The sequence below is a fragment of the Myodes glareolus genome, chromosome 1 (assembly GCF_982192425.1).
Source record: "Myodes glareolus chromosome 1, mMyoGla1.1, whole genome shotgun sequence".
Lineage (NCBI taxonomy): Eukaryota > Metazoa > Chordata > Mammalia > Rodentia > Cricetidae > Myodes > Myodes glareolus.
Window position 1 is genome coordinate 24183364 of NC_142026.1, and position 23538 is coordinate 24206901.

Genomic DNA, 23538 nt, shown 5'->3' on the forward strand with positions numbered 1-23538 from the left:
TCAAACCTGAGAAACAAATGGTCATTATGGTGTTTGCCGGATGCAGTCCTCTGAGCAAAACAGTCACCATCTTAACCAGATCCACCCTGCCTGCTTGCAAGACACCATCATAAGTTGTCTCGTTGACAGCTGACTTCCCTCAGAGAATGAGGGGGTAGAGGAGATCACCAGCCCCTCCCCTGAGATCCTTGCACTCTCCCCGGCACATCCCATCCATTTGTTTCTTTCCTAATTCCAACTGGCCTTGGTGGTCTCAGAGGTACTAACAGATACAGGCAGGGAAAGGTTAACTGCGAGGGGAGCCTCACCCATGCCATAGCCATCACCCGCCCCGGGTGATGACCTCCCGGTGTGGCTGTAAGCAGTTCCTCACCCAAGTTCTCTAAGTCAGCCTAATAAACTCACTAGATTCCCAGAATGACTTTGGGGGAACTGTACCTGGGTTTGTTATTGAGCCCCTAAAGAGGAAGGATGGATACTGTTTCCATATCTCAAGGAAGGAATTCTCCAAACAATGACTAGCAATGACCTGAGATTACACCAATCACTACAGGTGCCCAGTAACCACATCCCTGTCAACATCACCTGATGTCTCTGAGCCAACCATCTCCACTCACTTGAGAACCCCAGCTTTAATACTATACTTCCTTCTCTTATGAGGGACCCTATCCAGACAATGAAATAATAGATATTACCACGATCCAGATGATCCACTCTCTCTCCCTTATCTCTGACAGGGGTTATCTTTAATAAAAACTGGAAGGATTCTCTTTTCTCTCCTGTCAGTTGGGTCTGAGCAATGGAGGATGTTTACATGAGATTAGAAACTGTGAGAATGGAGAGGTTACAGCATCGTTCTTAAGTTACCTTTTAATTTGTCCCTGAAGCAACCCTCTTCCAAACTTCAGGTACTGTTAGATATTGTCCCTGTCAGGTGTAGGGGATCTCTGGGGGCTAGAGACATTGCCTCATGTGGAGGTTTGAAAGGAAATGGCCTCTAAAGAAAGGGGCACTATTAGGAAGAGTGGCCTTCTTGGAGAAAATATATTGCTGTAGGAGCTGGCTTTGAGATCTCTTTGGCTCAAGCTTCCCTCAGTGAGACAGTCAGTTGACTTCCTGTTGCCTGTAAGATGTAGCACTCTCAGCTCCAGCACTGCACGCTGCCTGCAGGCTGCCATGCTCCCCATCCTGATGATAATAGACTGAACCTCTGAAACTGTATGAGATCCACCCCAATTAAATGTTTTCTTTATAAGAGTTGCCATGGTCATAGTGTCTCTTCACAACAATAAAAACTCTAAGACACCTCCCTTGTCTTAAGTTTAGTGGCAGCTGCAGTACTCCCCAGTTCCTCACCTGAATGCTGCAGTAGTCCTGCTTTCTGGAACCCTGCCCTCAATGGAAAGACTCTTATCAAATAATCCTCATATTTCCCACTTTGAGGTTGCCATCTGTTTCCTGACAGGACCATGATAGATGCACCCTGTCTTTGGGCGGGGGTGGGGACAAGGTTTTCCATTTTGTAACCTCTCTGGAGGCAGATGGAGTAGAGGAAGGACAGTTCCCTCAGGGACAGGGATGCTGAGCAACAGATGTCCAAGAAAGGCTTAAAAGGCCAACGGGTACCAGCAACATGAGTGCCCTCAACGCGGCATATTGATTCACAGACGGTGGCTGCTCAGAATTAGAGAAAGTGTTGGAAACACTCATAGCAATTTCCTGATGTTGCAAAATTGACTTCTGAAAGAAAATTGACAGCCCAGGAGAAATTGCACGCTTTTAAAGACTTCATCCTTGCAGACAGTCTGAGTAGCCCATGGGGAAAGCCAAATATAAACATGATAGGGAAATCTTAACACACTCCTTTCTTTTGCGATGCTGAGTTAGAAGTACATGGTTTAGATAATACAAATAAAAGTCAGTGTGCTTTGTGGACTTGGTGTGTTTATAATATATCACTCCCTGCTTAACCATCACAATCAGTCAGAGAATAAGGGGCATCACAGCAAACCAAAACTGGACTAGGGCACAGTTAGCAGGTGGCAGATCCTTGCAGCATTCAGTACATGACACCAGATTTTCTATAATGCCTCTCCACTCAAAAACTTAAATTTAAATTTTTAACAACATCAACATGACTCGAATAAATACAATCTCCCCTTGTCTCTATTTTTCTGTACTTTTCTGGTCTTCTTCCTGAGCTGGGTCAACAGACATGTTAAGTATCTCTTGCTTTATACTCTCAGCTGGACCCTCTGTTGTTTTCCTTCCAATATGTTTAGGACAGCTGGTTACATCACTTGAAATACTCTGGCAGTGTCCCTGGAAGAAGGGAACACATCTTGTTCAGACAAAAACCACGCACAGTCCAATAGCATACAATGCAGTTCTTTCATTGAGCTTCCCGTGGGCTCTGCAGAAATTTCCTGTGTGGCTTCAGAATGTTTGCCTTGCTCGGCCTCCAGTTGTCTGCTATGAACTGGGGACTTACCCGCGAGCTATAAATTCTTGTTCCATTCAGGGGGATGATGGAAACTAAGAATAAAGTTGCTTCAGAAATAAATCTGTGACCTGGATGTCATATGATAGTGCAGGTTTGTGGTGACGTGGGTGGATAGGCCATTTCTATCTTTACCTAATGAAGGGGAAGCATGTGAGGGAGAGGCACATCTCTGTCACCATTCCTGAGTGGACAAGAATGCACAAAACAATGGGCAGTGGAATTGCCAACCAATCTGTCTGTCATCAGAATTCACATCCCTTGAATTCCATCCCAATGACATCATAATCACCTCACTAGCAAGTGGGTATTTCTTGATACGTCTCCAATGAGGAGGTTGAAATTCATCAATGGAGTTGCCCAGAGTAGTATAATATATATTTGGGTCGTTAGCTTTCTTTCCCATGCACAGAGAAATACTTGGGTTTTATCATGCTAGGATCTATTTTACTTGCTAAGGATCTCTGCTAAACTGGGTTCTCATATGGAAAGCAGCCACTACACAAAATTTCTTAGCCCTCTTGAGCTGTCTTTTTATATTTGAAGGATAAGATAGAGAGAAAGCTGGGTGGAGAAATGATTAAGCGTATCGTTCGAGGCCACTTTGCCTAAGTTGAATCACAGCTTAAGAATCCCCAGCTGGAAAACCCTGGGAATATTCATCAGTCTCTCTGTTCTCAAGCAGTCTTGTCTGTGAAGTAAAAATCATAACAGAGGACACCCACAGCCTAGAGAGATGACTCAGTGGGCAAAGTAGGTTGCTGTTAAGGCAGTGGTCTGAGCCTGATACCTGGGACCCATGGAGCAGAGAGAGAAAACTGACTCTGGCAAGTTGTCCTCTGACTTCGACCCATAATGACACCCATGCACATACAAGCCAATAAAAAAATAATTTTAAAATATCCTTTTAAAGGCTTCAATGAAAAGTCTTTATTATATACAAAATTCTTAATGTCTAGCCTGTGCTAAGTATTGGATCAGTATCACCTAACCTAAGCCTCCCTCAGATCCTTTTCGGGAAGAAATGACTATACTTTTCTAAAATTAATGAAATAAATTTATCTCTTAAAAAAAAATTATAGATTAGTGTGAGGTCCACACCAACAGAAAAGAAGTAAGACAGCCACAAGTTCAAAGCCAGAGTTAAGTGTATCATAAGTTTCAGGCCAGCTGGGCTACAAATAAGACCTTGTCTCAAGAGAAAGAAACAGAAAACTATAGAAAATTTGGTGATCTCTGGTATTTTCTTCCAGAGAACAAAACGAAACGAGCAAGATAAGCATAGGTAAAACAGGGGGACTTTTACCTAATGTCGTTGAACTGAAAATTCATTCTCTACAGAAGAAACTAGGCCCTGTGGCAGTAGGGTGGAGACATTAATCATGTCTATGGATCAACAGAAGTGATGGGAAACAATCCACCACCATCTAGCATGCACTTACCTCACTCTGGAGCAATATAGAGATCTCAATCTCCTTTACTAATATGCTGAGATGGCCACCTTTCTTTATTCTCTTCTGGAATCATTCAGGATTTGAGATTTCCAGCACCCTAGTCATCTCCTAAGTTAAAAATAAAAGGCAAGTATTTTTAAAAACCAACCTAACCTCTGCCTTGTTAATCTCGCTATTCTAAATAAGAGATTTCACGGGACTCTTGATCAAAATCATAAACAAAAGTTAATTTTAATGAATCTGAGACTAAAACACATATTAGTCTATAAAACTTTTAGTAACTAGGAGGAAAAAAATCTTCCAGAATTTTCCAGAACAAACTCTCAGCTGGGCCTAGCAGGCACAAGACCCCAGTTTTGGTTGTGGAAAAAAAAAACAGGAAAGGAAAATTTTGACTCAATACCAAAAATACGGTCAATAAAAAGAAGAAATAAATTGAGCATCATCAAAATTTCAGACTTTTGCTCTAGACCATTAAGAGAGTGAGCAGAAATTACAAACCATGTTCTACAAATTGTGCCTTAATGACTCTTGGAATTCAACAACAACCACCAAAAAAAGCCTCCAATAAAAAAGAAAAAGTAGATGATTTGAATAGATAATTCACTAAGAAAAGGTAAACAAACAGCAATTAAGCCCATGGAAACAGGCTGGACATTTTTGGCTACTTGAGTAATGCCAGTTCTTGTGGGTGAGAGGAGGATCCACAAGAGACAAAGAAGGGACAGGAAAGGGTATTAAAGGTTGTGTTAGGAATGTGTAGATCCATTCATGGGTTAAAAACCATAATGACCCCCACTGTGTCGGTTAAGCTTCTCAATGCTGTAACAAAACACCTGGCAGAGTCAATTTGAGGATTAGCTCCAGGGGACAGTCCATCATTGTGGGAAGTCATCATCGTGACAGAGCCCGTGGACGTGGATTCATTCCACCTTGACCAAAGGTCAAAGAGTTCAGGCCTATTCTTGCTCCTTCAAGATTATTGACAGGAGGTTTGACACAAGGTGTGGCTACTAACAGGATGTTTTGACCCAGACTGTGGTAGCTTCTTAATGCTTGGGGTATTGAGAAGGTGATTACTTTGTTTGTTCCTTGTATCTTGGTCAAGAAGTCTTTTGTCTTCCCGCTCCTCTCTGGATTGGGGTATATAAAGCCTATGAGAAATAAACTCAGGCAGATTCAGGATTCACTGGGTTGCCCTCCTGACTCTATCCTATATCTGCTATTTTGTATCTTGGTTTCTTCTATCTGCCATTTCTTAATCCTCACACTGTCTTCCAAACCCAGACAAACAAACCGGGTGGGACTTGACTGATGGTGTCATCCAGACACAGGATAAGTCATCATCACAGCAGGATTGGGAGGCAGCTGGTCACATTGCACCCACAGTCAGGAAACAGACAGAGGCTAATGCTCAACTCACTTTCTCCTTTTTAGTCAATGTAGGACCACAGCATGGAGAATGGAGCTGCTCATAGGACCACAGCATGGAGAATGGAGCTGCCCATATTTAGGTAAATTATTCTACCTTATTAAACCAAGTCTAGAAACTTCCTCAAAGATGTACCTTGAGTGATTCTAAATCCTGTCAAGATGAGAGTTTCAACCATCACATGCCCATTGCTGTATACACCAACTAAATGTATTAATTTAAAACATTGAAATAAAACACATGGGAGTAAGGCAATAATAAGACATAGGCAAAGATTGCAGCAACATACATAGTGTATGAGTGTGTGTGTGAGTGTGTGTGTGTTATAGTATGGTAGGCAGAAAAACTTTCAATAAAAAAATCAATAGCTGAGCAAGTTTGATCTCAGACTATTACAAACAAGCCTATTTGAATGACTGGAATAAAACGTCGTGGCACTAGCCAATACTAAAAGCTAGCAAGGATGTGAAGAAACTACATCCCTTACATATACTTATGTATTGCTGGAATAGAAGATGATACCACTCTCTGGAAGAGTGTGGCTATTTCTTCTAGAACTAAAAATAGATGTGTTGTCCCATCCAGCAGGTTCACTCTTGGCTGCTTATTCTACAGAATCCAAACTTACTTCCATGAAGAAAATTGTTTAATATGATGCCACCAGTGAAAAGTAATATTAATTTATCATTAAAATAGAGAAGGATGATAACTAGGCAGAATTAGATTTAAAATGGTACTAAAACGATGTCAAGTTTTAGAAACCAAAACTACAGAGTAGACTGAGAGTTTGCAGGGAACGACCAGAAGGATTAAAGCTATAGGCAAGCAAGATTAATGAGCATGGTGGTTTATCCCCCCAAGTGTATACACTCATGCACAATAATAGTCACATAATTTATTTTTAATTAAACAGATTGTTTATAAGAAAGAAGAAGAAAAGAAAACCAGGAACTACACAGTCATTGCCTATGCACCAGATTCATTGAGGAAGTAAAGACAGAGACCTTAAAGCAAAGGAATAAATAGGAACAGAAACAGAGGGCTCCAAGAGAAATAGGGCTGAAGTTTTTAGTGTACCATATCAAAACCAAGACAGCAGTGGAGAGAGAAGCAATTTAGAGCCTGGGTAGGAGACCCAAAGAAGGTAGGACCAGAAAGAAGACAAAGACAGGAGGACAAACCAAAACAACACGCTGAATATCTGGAAAGAACTAACTCTGTTTGGTGTCTGCGGTGGTTTTAATAGGAATGACCCCAATGGGCTCATAGACCTATGTGGATGGCATTAGGGAATGGATATTTGAGAAGGATTAGGAGATGTGGCCTCATGAGAGTAGGTGTGACCTTGTTGAAAGAAGTGTGACAATGGGGGACAGGCTTTGGGGATTCAAAAGCTCAAGCCAGGCCCAGTGTCTTGTCTCTCTTCCTGCTGCCTGTGGATCTGGATGTAGAAACTCTCAAGCTGCTGCTCCAGCACCATCTGGCTGTGCTTCTGGCTGTGATGACAACGAACTAAACCTCTGGAACTATAAGCAAACCCCAATTAAGTGCTTTCCTTTATAGTAATTGCTGTGGTTATGGTGTCTCTTCACAGCAATAGAATGCTGACTAAGACGACATCACAGGATTATCACAGCAAATCGAATATCCAAGCTTCTAACATAAATAATTGGAAGAGATAATAATATCCTTTGATAATGCAATTCATTCTTTTTTATTTATTTTGATTTCCACATGAAAGTCCACAGAGGACCTTTTAAAACCAAGCACTTAATTACTCCTTCCATATGAATCAAGGGGATGAAGGCACAAATTCAGAGGCAAAGAGCATCATTTTGACAAGATTAACCATCTAAACACACTTCAGGCTGCTATTCCCACCAAACGCTATTCTCAGAACACCCAGGTTTACTTACTGAATGCTGAGGTGATTTGAGAATGATATGTTCCAAGGCAAAACTGTATCCCAATAGAAAATGAAAATACAAGATGGAGCCTGAACTTCTGTGACCTAGATTTCGACCAAGTAAGTTACCTCTCCGAGATTGCGTTTCTCCATCCATAAAATGGGAATAGCAAAATCCACTATAAAGAACAACACAGGCATCTCATGAAATATTCTGGGAAAGGCATTAATTACATGCATGGCATGTTACAGGTGTTTTATGAATATTAATTATTATTACTGTTACGTGTAATTACCTAAACCAAGTGAGAAAACAGAAATACAAGATGATGATCAACAGAAGTGTGTGTGTATGTGTTTGTGTGGTGGGGGGATAAATCACTTCTTTCCAAGTGAGAATTTAGGATAAACAGTCCTTGCAGTCCGAATCTCAGACCTGAACACTCACTTTGCAAGCCCAAACTAAAGAGGCTTTTTCACGGAGACAGAGTGTACCAAAGCAATACTTTATTTGGCTGTACATCTGTTTACGAATCTTCACCGCTGTCTCTGAAAATGAAGAAATATGGCCCTCATTTGGTTTGGATTGTACACGTCTTTGTAATTTTCACAGAAGTTTCTCTATCCTTCCACTTACAGGGGAAAAAAAAGAGGAAAGAAATCCATTTCAGGTCATTCAAAAAGGACAGTGGGAGATGAAGGCTCTGTGGTATCAGTCAGGTTTGGAAGGATTCAAGGAACAGAGCAAGACCCTGTGAACCATTAACAGGGCCATACTCACCAAGCCTGTGGCTTCATCCAAATCAACTCAAGCCATATGATGTAACCCATTGGTAGCCACTGGTCACTGGTTGTAACAAATTTTGATATTAGAAGGGACGCACAAGCCAAAACAGGGTCCAAGCGATAATGTTTTCTACGTGATTTCAGGAAGATGAGGGTGGAGGTCCCAGGGTGAAGAAAGAAGTGTGCAGAAATGTGTGACTAGTATCACAGAGGAGAGACGTGTCAATTTCAGAGAAAGTGACAGAGGCTAGGATTCTAGCCAGCTGGGGTGTGGTCCCGAGGATGACTAACTTGGACAGTTTCTCTTAGTGGAAATGTCATTCTAGGTCATGGGAAAGATTTGGAGAATCAGCCACTTATATCATCTCCTACTCCTTAAAAAAATTAGAAAGATAGGGAATTTGATCTATAATGTGCTGGCTGTGTTTTTGGAAATCCAGTAGGGAAAAAGTATTTCTATTAAATCTATCCTATCTTCCCCTGCAAAACCTAAGGCTTTTTCCTTCGGAAGTCCTGTAAAGCATCCTAAGCCCGAGAGCCTCTGCCTGTGAAATTGAGACTGAGGGAGACATCTATAGTCCAGAGATCAGGGGGAGCGTAGAGCGCACGGTGGCATGAACACAGTACTTCCATCTTCAAAGCTGTCTCTGATTGGTAACAAAACCACCCTTCCCATACCCAAACACAGCAGCAAACAGGCATCTAAGAAACCGAACAGAATTTGGCAGAAGGAACACCAAGAGGCACAGAGCACACATAGCAAAGACAAGGGATTAAGAGTGTGAATGATACCACGAACCATGACCACCCTCACTTAAAAATATAACATTGTGCTGGACTACTCCAAGCATTGAGATAATGTCATCTCAGGTGAAAGCACTTAGTGCTGCCATGTGCCAACTTCTAAAAATATTCTTAGTAAAGAAGATAAATAAATTTTAATCCAAACAATCATCCTTGCTTCTCCTGTGTTTGTTAACCTAACCGTGAGCAAGAAAGAAAAATCTTACTAAGCCAGAAAGCACTAGATGATCAAAGAGAAAATAGGATTCAATAGGAAAACACATCGAGATAGGCAGAGTTAAACACACACACACACACACACACACACACACACACACACAGAGAGAGAGAGAGAGAGAGAGAGAGAGAGTGAGAGAGAGAGAGAGAGAGAGAGTTGGGGACAGAGAGGGGGCTAGAGAGAGGGAGGGGCAGAGAAAGGGAAGGAGGGAGGGAAGGGAGCTGGTTATTTATTACTATAATGATTTGTTTTAATTGCTTTCCAATTTGTAAAGAAAGAGACCTAGTTCTTTTAGGAGATTTGGCACCTGACCTTGAGAACATGAGTCATTTCTGTGTTAGTGGATTCTAGCAGACCATTTGTTTAAAAATATTCCAAAATATCAAAAGTAGACACAGAGTAAACAAAATTACACAAAAGAATCTTATTCATGAAAGTATTTTCTTAGAAACTATCGTTTTTATCAATTTTTGTAAATAAATGGCCTAAAAGGACACTGTTCATTCTCAGTAGGTTCCCTTCATGCTATACAAAGTACAAGAAAATCAAAAGTCACAATTGTTTCTCTTTTAATATCTCTAGCCATATTCAAATCTTGGCTCTTGTAAGAGTGTTAGTAGGCAGTTGTTAAGAGGGAAGGATATTAAACATGGAACTATAGTATGTATGTATATTTTCAAGATTTATTTATCCTGTTTGTATTGTGAGTGCCTGCTGGTCTGTGTGTGCACCATGTGCACTCAGTGCCCACAGAATCAGAAGAGGGCATTGGATTTCCTGAAACTGGAGTTGCAGGTAGTTAGAAGTCACCAGGGAGGTGCTGGGAAATGAACCCAGTTTCCCTGCAGGAGCAGTAAGTGCCCTTAACCACTAAGCCATCTCTTCAGCTCACAGGAAATATACTTTGAAAGAAACTTCTTTACAAAAGACAGACTAGGCAACTTATGGATATTATAGAAAACCCATGAAATAATTGTTCACAGCTGGTCATGTTTTGAGAGATTCGGAGCGCATGATCACTTCTGTCTCCAACTTCCCACAAGCTATTCAAATCACTGAACGTGCCGTAAAATACTAACAGTATAAAAGGTCCTTCCTTTCCTGAAATTTGACTGGATTTACTCCCCCATTCTACTTCACCCCAATCCACCTCCCAGATGCTGATCTACCAGTTCTCCAGTGAGAGACCCCATTATTTTCCTCTGCCTAAAGTGGCTTTATAGACTGAGCCACCTCCTATCTCCTCTAGACCTACAAAAGCCTACATTTCCAAATCTGATCCGCCACCAAACTTCCTTCCTTAGGTCAGTGGAGCAGTTGAGAAAGAAGCAGAGGATACAAGAAGAACAACTCTTGAGACTGAGGATGAGGTCTCCTTTCCCAAGGAGTCCCGGTTTTCCCCAAGAATAGAGACAAGAGACACAGCAAACCCAGTGCACAGCTGATTAGCCAAGGAACTGCCAAAGTCTCTTTAGAGCAACCCCATGGCTCATGCTATTGTGTTCAGTAAGCATTCTGCGTTTCAAGAATGAATTTGCTGAGAAATTGGGTAATGACTGAAGCAGATACAAATGACCAAATTAGCATAAATGGGGAAAAGTTCAATAAGAAGATACATAATCGGTGGTTGGTAATGTCTGTAACTCAGTTCTGAAGCATCAGCATCAAGATATTGATTGTTCTTCCCAGCTGGGACTCACCCCATTTTCTCCTTGTTGACTGAAATAAAAATTGCTGAAGGTAGCTTCTTTTGCATTACTTGTGGTTAGGTGCTGTGTGCAAAAAAGAAAAAAAAAAGAGAGAAATCCATCCCCTAACATTAAGTCTCCATCAAACACCAATTTTGTGGGCTTGGGCCATCAATCCATAGGAATACAGCAAGTGGTTTGGGTTTGGCTTCTCAGATATTTGTGATATTTTGTGTTTTCTAAAAACTCTAACTGCATTCGTATTTATCCTCACATGATCTCAGTTTGGTTATTCCAACATACGTGGCTGACAACTGTAGTACAATGACTATTTCTCTTCCCATTTTCATTGAAACAGAAACATTTATAAGAGCCGTTAATAACGGCGCCATAATCGCAGCCTGTTCTATTTTAAACTGGTAGTAGATTTCTCTGCCAAAAACAATCCAAAATGGGTAATCAAAAATGTGGTCAAAGCCACAGCAAAGTTTTGAAGTTGACATAGGGTAAGAAACTCAGAGAGGGTAAATGAAAACATGATGGGATACTGAAAAATAGCGCAGGGGCGCAAAACTTTGCTTCTGTAAGTATTTACTGGGTGTATCATTGTGCTTCCTCTACTAAAACTAAAAAGCTAAAACCCAGACTATACTAGTGGTCTCTACACAGAAATTCTAACACAAGGCTTTCCAAAAAGTATAAAAGTCAAAAAAGTATTGAACATTTAAGAGTATTTTTTTAGAATCTGAGAACTGTGAAACGTTACCCTTTACCTAGATCCACTTTAACCTTTGGATGCAATAACAACCAGAGAGGAAGAAGGTAGGAAAAAATTTCATACACGCACACACATGTGTGCTCACAGACACACACAGAGCACCCTATACCTCTCACCCCTATTACCATTCAGTTGATAATGATTAGATTGTGACAACAGAAATTTAAGCACCCAGCCCTGCTTTTGCTCAGAGTGCTTGTCAAGCATGAACCTCCAACCAGTGGCAGTCTTCAATGTATCCCCATTCCTGAAAGAGCATGAATGTAAGCCTACCATCTTATGTTCAATTTATGGTTGAAATCAGCTACATGTTGCTGTATTAATGAGTGTCAATGGGTATATGTTTATTTGCGCTTATGGCTACAGGAAGCTAAACATCTATCGTGGTGGGGAAAGAAAGACAGCTAGAGCAGGACAATGGACATCACTTCTCAACCGGATCCAGGAAGCAGAGCAGGAGCTAAAAGTAGGGAGAGGCTAACACCCTCGAAGACTGCTTCAAGTGACAGACTTCCTTCAGCAAGGCTGCACTTCCTAAGGGTCCCATCAGTGCCACAAACAGTGCCCCCAGCTGGCAACCCTGTGTTCAAATGCACCAGACTATGGAGAACATTTCTCACTGAAACCTCCACTGCTACCACACCCCTTTTGCTTGAGCATCTGTATGCATTCCCCAGGGCATTGTCAGGACAGCTCCTGCCCATGATGGTTTATGGTGATCCAAGTCCTTATTAATAAGAAATTAATGAAAAGGCGAATGGTTTTAATTTCGCCAAGTTCAGTTTCTTCACCAGGCAAGCACAGAATTCCACTGCATTTTGTGGGAATGCGATTGATGATGAAATGCAATGCGGTCTAAACATGCAAGTTCCTGACACAGTAGTCGGCAGGATCCTGGGCACACACTGCCAGGTTGTACCACCTCAAGACTAAGAACACCAAGGCCTGCCTGTCTCTCCCATAGTTCCACCTCACATTCAGAACACCAAGGCCTGCCATCTCTCCCAAAGCTCCACTTCACATTCAGATTCCATTCCACAAAGTACCTCAACTCACAACTGTCCCCACCATGTCCCCTTGGCCTCTTCAGGCCCATACGTACTTGAAACCATTTCTCATTTGCTGTTCTGTCTGTTACACTCTTTCTTTCAGAAGTCACACCACTTCCTAGTCCCTTCAAATCCTCACTCAAGTGTGAGTTCTCAGTGAGAGCTCTCTTTACCACCCATGTGGAAGGTTCATCTCACCTTCCAGAGGAGACTCTGTTCTCTTCCCGTAGGCTCCAGTATTTTTTTCTTCCCCACTAGATTTCTTGAGGGGGGTCAGAGACACTCAATCCAGAGGACTGATGTAATATTCCAGAACAGTATCTATCATGTGGTATATACTATGTATACTTACATTCATTCAATCAATGGACTTATGCTTATTCTTTGTGTTTGTGTTGCTGGTCAGGTTGAAGGCCTCTGGCTTCTGGCACAGCATCAATGATAGACTTGGCACTAGAGAAATGTCCAGGAATTCACAAGGATGACCCCAGTTAAAAACCTAAGGAATAGTGGAGAGCGTGCCTGAACTGCCTTTCCCCTGCAATCAGATTGATGACTACCTTAAATGTCATCACAGATGCAGAGATTCACAGTTAAACACTGGACTGAGCTACTGGAAACCAATCGTGAGAGGACGGAGCAAGAAGATGAGCAAAGGGGTCAAGACCATGATGGGGAAACCCACAGAAACAGCTGACCCGAGCTAGTGGGAGATCAATGAATCCAGATTGACAGCTGGGGAACCTGCCTTGGACTGAACTAGGCCCACTGAATGTGGGGGACTGCTCTATGAGTTGGGCAGTCTATGGGGTCAGGATTTATCCCTAATGCATAAACAGGCTTTTTGGAGCCCATTGCCTTTGGGGAGATCCCTTGCTCAGCCTAGATACAGGGGTAGGAGAGCTTGGTCCTGCCTCAATGTGATGTGACACACTTTGCTGACTCCCCATGGGCGACCTCATCCTCTCTGAGGAGTGATGGGGGATGGGGAGTGGGGAATGGTGGAGGAAGCAGGAGGAGGGGAGTGAGAGAGAACTGGAACTGGTATGTAAAATAAAAAAGATTGTTTTAAAAAATAAAATTAAAAATATAACCTTCATAGTTACTATTTCTCACCTCTCAGTTCCTCACAACCCTCCACATTGTCATGTGTTCCTGAGTTGCTGATCACAAATGTCCTTGTATCTGTCAAGGCCATAGTCTGGGGATCTTACCTTTCTTGGCCACTCAAGCCTTCAGTGATGCTCACCGTTTTATTCTGTCTTGGCATCTTTTTTTGACTTCTAGAAATTACGCTTTCTGTCTTCCTTCCTTCCTTCCTTCCTTCCTTCCTTCCTTCCTTCCTTCCTTCCTTCCTTCCTTCCTTCCTCCCTCCTCCCCATCTCGTTCTTGCTTTCTGGTTCTCTCTCTCTCTCTCTCTCTCTCTCTCTCTCTCCTCTCTCTCTCCTTAATTATAAATTTTGTTCTTCCCAGTCACTTCTTAGTCTTCCCTCATACACCCGGGGTCAAGAGTCTATCCTCAGAGATTCTTTTTAAATATAAGCCCTTGCCTTCACGTCAGGTCTAGTGGCTGCACACAGGCTGTTTCGGTAGCCATTTCTCATCTCTGTGTTGCAAAGGAATGACTTTCCTTCCTGGGCATCTCTGTCAAATACCTGCTAGTGAAGTATTTCCTCAGAAGGAACTGAAGTTAGCCCCTTTCTTGATTCACTTTTTTTCTTATTTGTGGCAATGCCAAAAAAAAAAAAAAAAAAAAAAAGCAGTCTCCCATTCTTCTCTAGGAAAACTATCCGACTGCATGCCTGCATGCTTTTTGCTGTTGTTTTGTTTGGAAACCAGGTCTGTCTCTAGAGCTCAGGCTGGCCTGGAACTCACTGCATATTCCATGCAAATCTCTAAGTTGTGGTGTTTCTCCTGCATTCACCTCCCAAATGTTGTGCTTACAAGCAAAAATCACTATATATGCTTTAAGATTTCTGTACATATACAATTTCCCATATACTAACGAGTGTGTTGCCTTCTGATGGTCTTCAGTTAAATATCATTTACAGTATAATTTCAATAAAAATTGGACACTTGGAGAAAACAAGAAAGAATCTAAATCTTCACACTTTGAGGCTCCTCATTTGCATGCTGTCTCTCCCTTCCTCCCTCCTCCCTCTTCTTGCTCTTAATCTAACCCACCTCCACCATTTGCCCTGTTTCTGTAGCATGTTGCTTATGATTCTTTTGTAGCATGTTGATTTTATTATATTTTATTATTGCTTCTGCAACTATCTGTACACAGTCATACTTATCTATATATTATATTTAGGGTAAACTGTCCAAAATATTTTATTTAGCCCCATTGATTGATTTCAACTGTATCTTACAATATTATATTGGTTAAAATAAATTGTATCTGTCATTAATTTTTAGAAATCTCTTAATAGAGGAATATTGAGTCGGTATATATATGTTACACATTTTAAATTTTATTTCCTTTGGAAATGAAGGAAGAGAAATGACTACAGTTTTATTTTTTAAAACATTCTAGTAACCATCATAATATCTGCACTCCCTCAGAGGACTCGATCAAAAGATGGCAGTTGAAAAATCCTGTTTTCGGAGGTGATTCTCTTGTTTTCTCCTGCTCTTCACGATTAGCTTCGATTCTTCCACCTCCCTTCCTGCCAGCCTGACCTCAATCAAGTGTAGAAACTTGGGGCTTTAATAACCTGCCAAACACATGCAAGTGTTTAGGGTAAAATATGTAAGAAAACATCTTTCAAAACAGGTAAGGAAAAATATTCTCCAATATAGACATCTTCTTTACTGAAACGCTGAAGAATTCAAGCCTCAGATCTTGCTAATTTTAATGGTGTAATTCTAAAATCCTCGTCTCCTCACTACCCAAACAGGTAACTACTATGAACAAGAGAAACCAATGACTCCTTTTATAGCATCTTCATATAAAAAGCTCCACACCATCCAGATGACTGATGTCAGCAGAGTGGATGAAGGGCATTAATAGGCATTGGGAAATCCCTGAGAATCCATCATCCTGAGAGACAGCACAGTGCCCACCGGGACCCCGAAGGGACTGAAATGAAATATGCCATCGACTCCCCAGAGGTTAATCGATCATACTTCTGGTGCTACTTGGTTTGACATAACCAAATTTGCACTGAAAATCAACTCATCTATCTTTGTTCTGGTCAACTTAAAAATCTTAATCCTATTTGACCTTTCCTGAGGTGCAGTCGAAGAAAAACAGATTCGTTCTTTCTTGAGGGAGGCCGGCCCCTTTTATCTATATTACAGCCACCCGAGCGGTTCCATCTCTGTTTTAATTCAAGAGTGCTGAGTGGCTTGTGACAAATCTGCTCACTGGCTTGTTGGGCCCCTGAGGCAAGAAAACTGGAAGACTTTATTTGTTTTATTTTGAGATGCTAAAGGAAATTCACTTTAAGGAAGATGAAAGAGAGAAGGAAGGCAAACGAGAAGGGATGACATAATGCCCCGATTCACCATATGACTGAGGCGGAAATAAATCCAGAAAAGTTATTGACTCTGCACCATCAACCAACTTTCCCATAGAAACTGTCACCCCAACTGGACTTTCACCGTGGCCTCCAGAAGGCAGGCCAGCCTGTGTTCCTTCCGTCTGTTGTCATTCGGCCGACTTAACACTCACTGAAAAGACGCTGTACTCTGGGTGTACAGTTTTTTTTTTTCCGAAAACACAGAAGGCTTCAAGTTTTACTTCAAAGATGAAGGGACTTTCTACCTCCCCCCCCAACACTTTCTAACTCTTTCATCAAATATTTTTCTTCATCTCATTCATTTAAAGTTAAAACTTTGTCCTCATTGTCCCGTCATATCTTTTATTCTAGAAATTCTCCCCGGGAAATCTAAGAATCTCTGGAGATTATGGGTGAATCTTACATTTTTAAATTATTTTTAATTACTTTTTTTTTTTTTTTAACAAGACAAGGTTTCTCTGCGTAACAGTCCTAGCTGTCCCAGAACTGGCTCTTGTAGACCAGGCTGCTCTCGAACTCACAGAGATTAGCCTGCCTCTGCTTCTCCAGTGCTGGGATTGAAGGCATGCGCTGCCACCACCCGACTTTGATTAAGTTACTTTTAATTAGATTTTATTTGTTTATCGGGGGCATTGCATGTGTGGAGGTCAGAAGAAAACCTGCGAGAATCAGTCCTCCTCCATCATATGATTGGTTCCTAGGGGTCGGGCTCAGATTGTCGGGCTTGGCAGCAAGTGTTTCTACCCTGCTGAGCCATATCACCAGGCCAAATTTCTTATGTTTAAAACCAGGCTGTTTAGCCAGCACCTATTCAAGGGGAAGGCAAAGCAAATCAGCTGCGACGAACACACACATCCGTTCTTTTTGGTGACCAAATGCTGCCTGAGCCGAAAGAATAAATATCCACAAGGAAGGCTAGCCTGTGAAAAGCTCCCATTTGAATGCAACCCAGAAGTCCTGCCATACTCATGCCTTGAGGGCATCTCAAGCTGATCACACATATGACAGATGTGCAAGTGTAGTGGTACAAAAAGAAGTTATTGTTCTTTTCGATACTCTATTCTCACACTTAGCTCTTGCTGTGGGCACATTAATGAAACCCTGTCACGAAAACACTTTAGCCTGTAGTCTTTCAAATGCCAGCCATCTTTTTTTTTCTTGTTTGATTTTTTGAGACAGAGTTTCTCTGTGTAACAGTCCTAGCTGTCCTTGAACTCGATGTGTAAACCAGGCTGGCTTCGAACTCACGGAGATCAGACTGCCTCTGTCTCTCAAGTGCTGGGATTAAAGATGTGTGTCACCACCACCCGGCAGCCAGCTATCTTTTCAAGGTAAAGAATGATGATCCAGAAACTGCAAACTATTTTGAATTTAGTTGGAGGAAATAAATGAATAAAAAGTTCATCTCATACTCTTCCCAAGTTACAGTTACAGCTGGAGAGTAGTCCAGGCACTTTGCTCTTGTTTCCATGTGTGTGGTTTTGAGGGTCAATATCCGTTAAGTTTGCCATTTGTGATACTTTGGCAGGAACTTATTCAATGGTCCTCTTAAAGATTAGTATTACAGTGGAAATAAAAACAACACGTACAAGCCATGCTGGCACTGTTTCTTGCGTGAGCAATACCTTTGTACCTTTCAACTGTATGGCAATTTTACAACAGCCCGATCAATACAGACGGCCAACACAAATATGTCAGCCACGACTGATTTGTATGAATTAATAAGTATTTAATGAGCTTTCACTTCTAGTTTGCATGACTCGTGCAGACATCCACCTCCTTCCTGTGTTTCTCTTTTGTGTCTAAAAGCAACTTAAAACAGTAGCCAAGAGAAAAAAAATGTACAGTAAGTATTATTTGGTTCAAGAGCATTTACTTTGGAGAGCGTTAAAGATCCAAGTTTGGCTGCGGCATTTTCCACACTACTGTTCAACATATTTCTCATGCATGTCTCTTCTAGTCTAGAAGTCTGTGATATTTAAAACCTTGGAATCAGTTGTCCCCAGTTCTGGAATTCATGAGTGTTCATTTGTCAGCCTTTCCCGCTTTGATGTGTGAATGTTTCTCCTGTGCGATCATTCTTTCGGACACGAGCAAGTGGTTGCAGAATCAGGACAAATTCATGAGATCAAAGTCGCCTAGAAACACGCGGGAAAGTCTGACCATGTTCCAAAAGCTAATACTTTGTGGAAATTCAATAACGTGTACTTTACCAGTCTATATTTAATGTACAGAAGTGAAAAGAATTTAAACAGAAAACCTTGATGCTAATCCACGGATATTATTTTCAAATCATTCCAAAGTCCCATAATCACAAACACTACCACCAATGACATCAACATCATTTATAACACGTGGGAATCTGAAAAGTATTTTTTTCTGTGAGATATAAAACCCCAGGGAGAAGCTGAGAAGATAGCTCGGTGGACAAAGCACTTGTCACACAAATGTGAGGACCAGAGTTTGGATCCCCAGCACACAGCAAATGTCAAGTGGCGATAGGGGCCACTTATAATCCCAGCATTCAAAAGTCAAAGATGTCTGCCTAATTTAAAAAAAAAAGAAAAGAAAGAAAAGAAAATCTGGCAGGCTCCGGGTTCAATGAGAGACCCTGCTTCAATGTCTAATGTGGAAAATAGTTGAGAAAGATATTTGCTGTCAATCCCTGGCCTATACACACATACATGTATGCACATACACCTACACTACATACATGCAAGCATGCGTACCCATGCATGCACACACTACACACGGAAACATGCAAAAATAACTTTCTGTAAAAAAGATGAGACAGGACTGATTTATTTTACTTAATTTTCAGGGGAGGCAGCTATGACCAAACTGGATAAAACAGTCGACTTGTAGGTTGCAAGTGGAAACGAAATTATAACCAAGACTGTGGACCGGGAAAAGCCAGCATGTTTTATAATATAGGAAGACCACATTTAATAAAAAAAATAATAAAGGTAAAATAGCAACAGTAGTCATGCTGACATTTTCATCATAGCTGGGAAAGACTAAAACAGAATATACGCAGCATTTGGAAATAGCAGTTCATAGAAGATGAGGTTCATTTGGAAATATGAGTAGAGATTTTCTATCTAAAAAAAGACCTGAGGCTCATCATCTATGGACCCACTGGTCCTCTCAGCTTCCCTGAGCTGCAGGGGAGCCAGCTACCTGAACTTACCAATCCACCTCTCTTAGCAGGACACACAAGATGAATGTCCTCATTTTAGAAAGTCTTCAGCTTGTATATTTATGGCTCCTGAAATGTGCACAGCCCTTTCAGTTTTACAAAGCACTGACTCACAAACCGCTGCACTCTGTTCCCACAAAAATCTCATGAATGTGCCAGAGTGGGCACCATCCTCTCTGTCCATTCAGGAAGACTCTAACCCGCAGGAATGCCATAGCCCACACCAGTGCACTAGAGCCAGCAAGCCACAGTGGTGCTAGGAGAACTTGGGTCTCTGATCTCAAGCCTACGGGGTCTTTCCTACTGGCATTACTTCCTGTCTGACAACATGTCTAATTTTGTATGCCAGTAAGATTGCATCTCTTTGACAGTGGCACCATGGACCAAAATGTTTATATGAAGGACATCACTGCCTATATTTAATAGACTCGTCACAAAACGTACTCTCTCCTAAATTCAGTATTCTCTCTCTCTCTCTCTCTCTCTCTCTCTCTTTCTCTCTCTTTCCTTCCCTCCTTCTCTCCCTCCTTCCTTCCCTTTCTCCCCCACCGTGTGCGTGTGTGTGTGTGCGTGTGTGTGTGTGTGTGTGTGTGTGTGTGTGTGTGTGTGTTTTCTAAGAATTGAATCTAGGACTAGGACCAGGGCCTCATGAATGCCATCAGGCAAGCTCTCTCTTTCCCAGAGCTATTCTCCCAGGCCTTCAATAGACATTGTTAAAAGTCAAATTAGTAGCTTATTTCTTAAATGATTTAGGGCTGTGTTCACAGGGGAGAATATTACAGTATCAGTAAAAATCCATTAAAAAGAATATCTTCTTCTGGTCAAGACAATGGAGTCTCTGATGTGGGTAGAGATTTGGCCTTTCACTTGGGTAGGTCAATGACCTGGCTAACAAACCATGTACTGAGGGAGACAAATCCACCTTAAGCTGCGACAAAGGGGTAGGAGGGATAGTTATTCCTTTAAGTCTGTAAAGCCCTTTTCCTTCCTAAAATTCCTGGCTCCTAGCCCAGTCACTAGAGAGCCACCATGACGTTCTGTTGACTCTACCCAATTTCTGAGTCCTACCTCAGAAAAGCAAGTCTTTCCCTTTTTCTTCACTTCTGTCTTTCTTTTTTTAGTTGCTGGCCAGACCCTTAGTGTGCTTTTTCAGGCACTTTGGGTTTCCTCGGTCTTTCTCTTGAGGGCACCCCTAAGCCCCTGCCTCCTATTTTAGTGAGGCAGATGTTTGTCAGTCAAGTAGCTGTAGCTGACCTCCATGCCCAACTCCAGAGGCTTGGTTTTCTCTCTTCTTTTTCTCCAGTCTCCCTCCTCTAGGCAGCTGTTCATATTTATAGTTTGTCTGCTCTGGGATTTGTCTTTTAAATGCTAATAAAATTGTCCTCCAACTTCAAAGAAGTAAAAATAATACTACTAAAAACAAAAGATCATGTTCCAAATGACTGTAATCCAAGGCAATCTTAAAAGTCACTGCATTGTCTGATTACTACTATATGATATTCTTCCTAGAAAAGTCAAACCTAAAGTCTGTGCTTGCCAGAATTTAGAGGGACAGAGGGACAAAACAGGAAGAACACGGAGGATTCTCACTGCAGTGAAACATTCTGTATGATGCTATAATGGAACATTTTAGTAAAACCCTACAGGATATGTGAAAGCAAGAAAGAACCCAAAGACAAAATCTCACTTTGAGTAACAATACATAATAATACATGATAGCCAAGCAGTTTTGTAACTGATAATAATAAATTTATTGGTCTAGTAAAGGATGTTGCTACGGAGAAAGCAGAGAAGAGCTAGCAGAGGCTATGCAAAAAATGTCTCTGTTCTTTCCCTGTGAATCAAAAACTGCCCTAAGAGATACAGTCTGTTCCTAGGAAGCACATTAAATATTTTTATAAAGTCAACTTCTTAGAAGACAGTGATTAAAGGAAGACAAAGATTTCAGCATAAAGGTTATACCCGGATGTTAGCTGAATAGTGTAGGGAAGTGGCGCCAAGCAGTAAAAGGAATCAGCATGTTTGGAAGAGATGAATGCAGACTGCTAATTGCCCTGCATTTTTCCTTCAGTGCCCACATCTCCCACACCAATCCCTTTTACTTCGTCCAGAGGTGACAGGTAATACCTGCCCCATGTAGAGCCCCACATTCCATCGATGCCATCCCAGTTCTTTGACCTCAGTCCTGAGCAGCACTGTTAAAAGAAGAATGTTCCCTGTTGCAGTTTTAGCCTGGGATGCTCGTGTGGTTTAGGTGTTTTGAGGTTCATTTTTGTACTTAGGTTACACACTGCCTCGTATTCGAAGAGAGGACTTGATCTTAATTCTTGGGTCCTCAGCCCAAATCGTAGATCTACATAAATCCACAAAGAGAGAGGGAGTGGGTTAGGTGCAGCACATTCACAGAAAATCACAAGGAAGTGTCGGTGATGGAAAAGTGAGGCGGGGAAATCTCATCGATGCCTCTGCTCCTTGTGGGAAGCAAAGGAAAAGCTATGGAGTCAGAACCACCACGTTTACCCAGGCCTGAGTCCAAAGGCCCCATCCAGAGCCTCAAAGTCACCAGGTTGCTTCGGCAGCTGATGTCAACAGAAGGACCGGGGCCTCGCACTTCAGATACATGACAAGTACAGGAAGAAGAGGTCTATCCCTTGCTTTGATCCCTTCTGCCACATACTGCTCACTCTTGTCTCACAGGACTGTACTCACTCTGTAATAGCTTGTCTTTGTGTTCAAAAAATACTGGAAAGTGAGTGTGCACTTTTAGCAGGGAGATGATGAATGGATGGATGGATGGATGGATGGATGGATGGATGGATGGATGGATCAATACATGTTTCCCCACCTGCAGCCCTTTGATTTCTAATCCACCCTTTACAAACCAGAGAAATCACCTGAAATACGGCACTTTTGATCTCACCCACTGAGGCATGCCTTTCACCCCCACAGAGACATTCAATAACTCTGTTGACTTCCAAAGCATTAGGGTCTTTAACATGGCTTTAAATTCGGACCCTTATACCCTGCACAACACACACTCACCCGGGCATCATTTCCCTAAATCTGATCCTCTGGCCCTGCCAGTTAAGTTCCTTAAAAAACGCCCTAACTTTGGGAGCCTCTATTTCCTATGGCGTCATATAAAGGGTTAAACTCATTGATCCCATTTCCTCCTGACCCCCCATCAAATTGCCCCAAACCATCTCTCATCGTTTTTAACTTTGATTGTTGAGAAATAACCATTTCGTACTTTCTGTGTTTTCATATTTGACTTTTTCTGCCCTACTTTGTGACTGAAATCACTTTTTATCCTTTCTACGAAACCATAATCTCTCTAAAGATGGGGACCAAGCAATCATTGTCGTCCCCCCTCCAACACCTATCTTTGTGCTTAAATACTTCAGACTTTTTTTCGTGGCTTATTGAAACAACCAAGTACAAGGGCATGGGCAGTCTCTTAATAGCTTATCCTTAGACTCTAAGGCTTAGAGGGAAAACTGAGAAGGCAATGTGATCCCTCCCTGCACCACATTCCTCTACACTGAAATACTTTTTAAAAAAAAATCCACAGAATCCTTCCTTTCATTTAAATAGCCTTGTCTTCTACGAAGCAAATAGATATCCTTCTTGGAGAATAGGATTCTTGTTCCTGGGGTCAGACTTCCAAGTAAGAGCACATGCATCTGAGCTTTTCTGGGAAGCAGCTTTTCACGGAGAAGAATCTGATGCTACTGAGACATGAAACAGATCAAAGATAAGAGGCCAGCCGGCCACAGCAAGATAAACGCCAGCCACTTCATAATCTTGCCCAGACTGGTCCTGCTGGTGGTCCCCAAGTGTCTCCTTGGTGGTCCATCAATGGGTGTCTTGAGGAATTTGTGTTTATAATATGACTGGGCTTTTGTTTTTGTTTCTGGAATGAATTAATCGTTTAGTTGGGATAGTAAATGAGGATCAGACGTTGCCTTTCAACAAATGCCGTTTCTTTTGTCCAACGGTGCTTGAGAAATCAAGGTGCTGAAGAATGCGAGTAGGTGAAAGGTGCCCATCACGGGTTCTTTTCTTCTGATAAAGAATGGAAAGTATGAGATGCCTGTCATGCCTTCACACCCTAGCCTCTCAGTCTCTCTCTCTCTCTCTCTCTCTCTCTCTCTCTCTCTCTCTCTCTCTCTCTTTCTCTCTTTCTGGACCATCTTATTAA

The 23538-nt window shown here is 41.7% G+C and overlaps 1 long non-coding RNA gene across 1 annotated transcript; it reads right to left on the minus strand.

The window, feature by feature from the left end:
* Window positions 1-2148: 2148 nt before the first annotated feature.
* Window positions 2149-2691, minus strand: LOC125416482 (uncharacterized). The gene is made up of 2 exons (XR_007236900.3): window positions 2492-2691; window positions 2149-2322 (listed from the first exon to the last, which is right to left on the minus strand). It is a non-coding gene; the product is annotated as an uncharacterized LOC125416482 (long non-coding RNA).
* Window positions 2692-23538: the final 20847 nt, after the last annotated feature.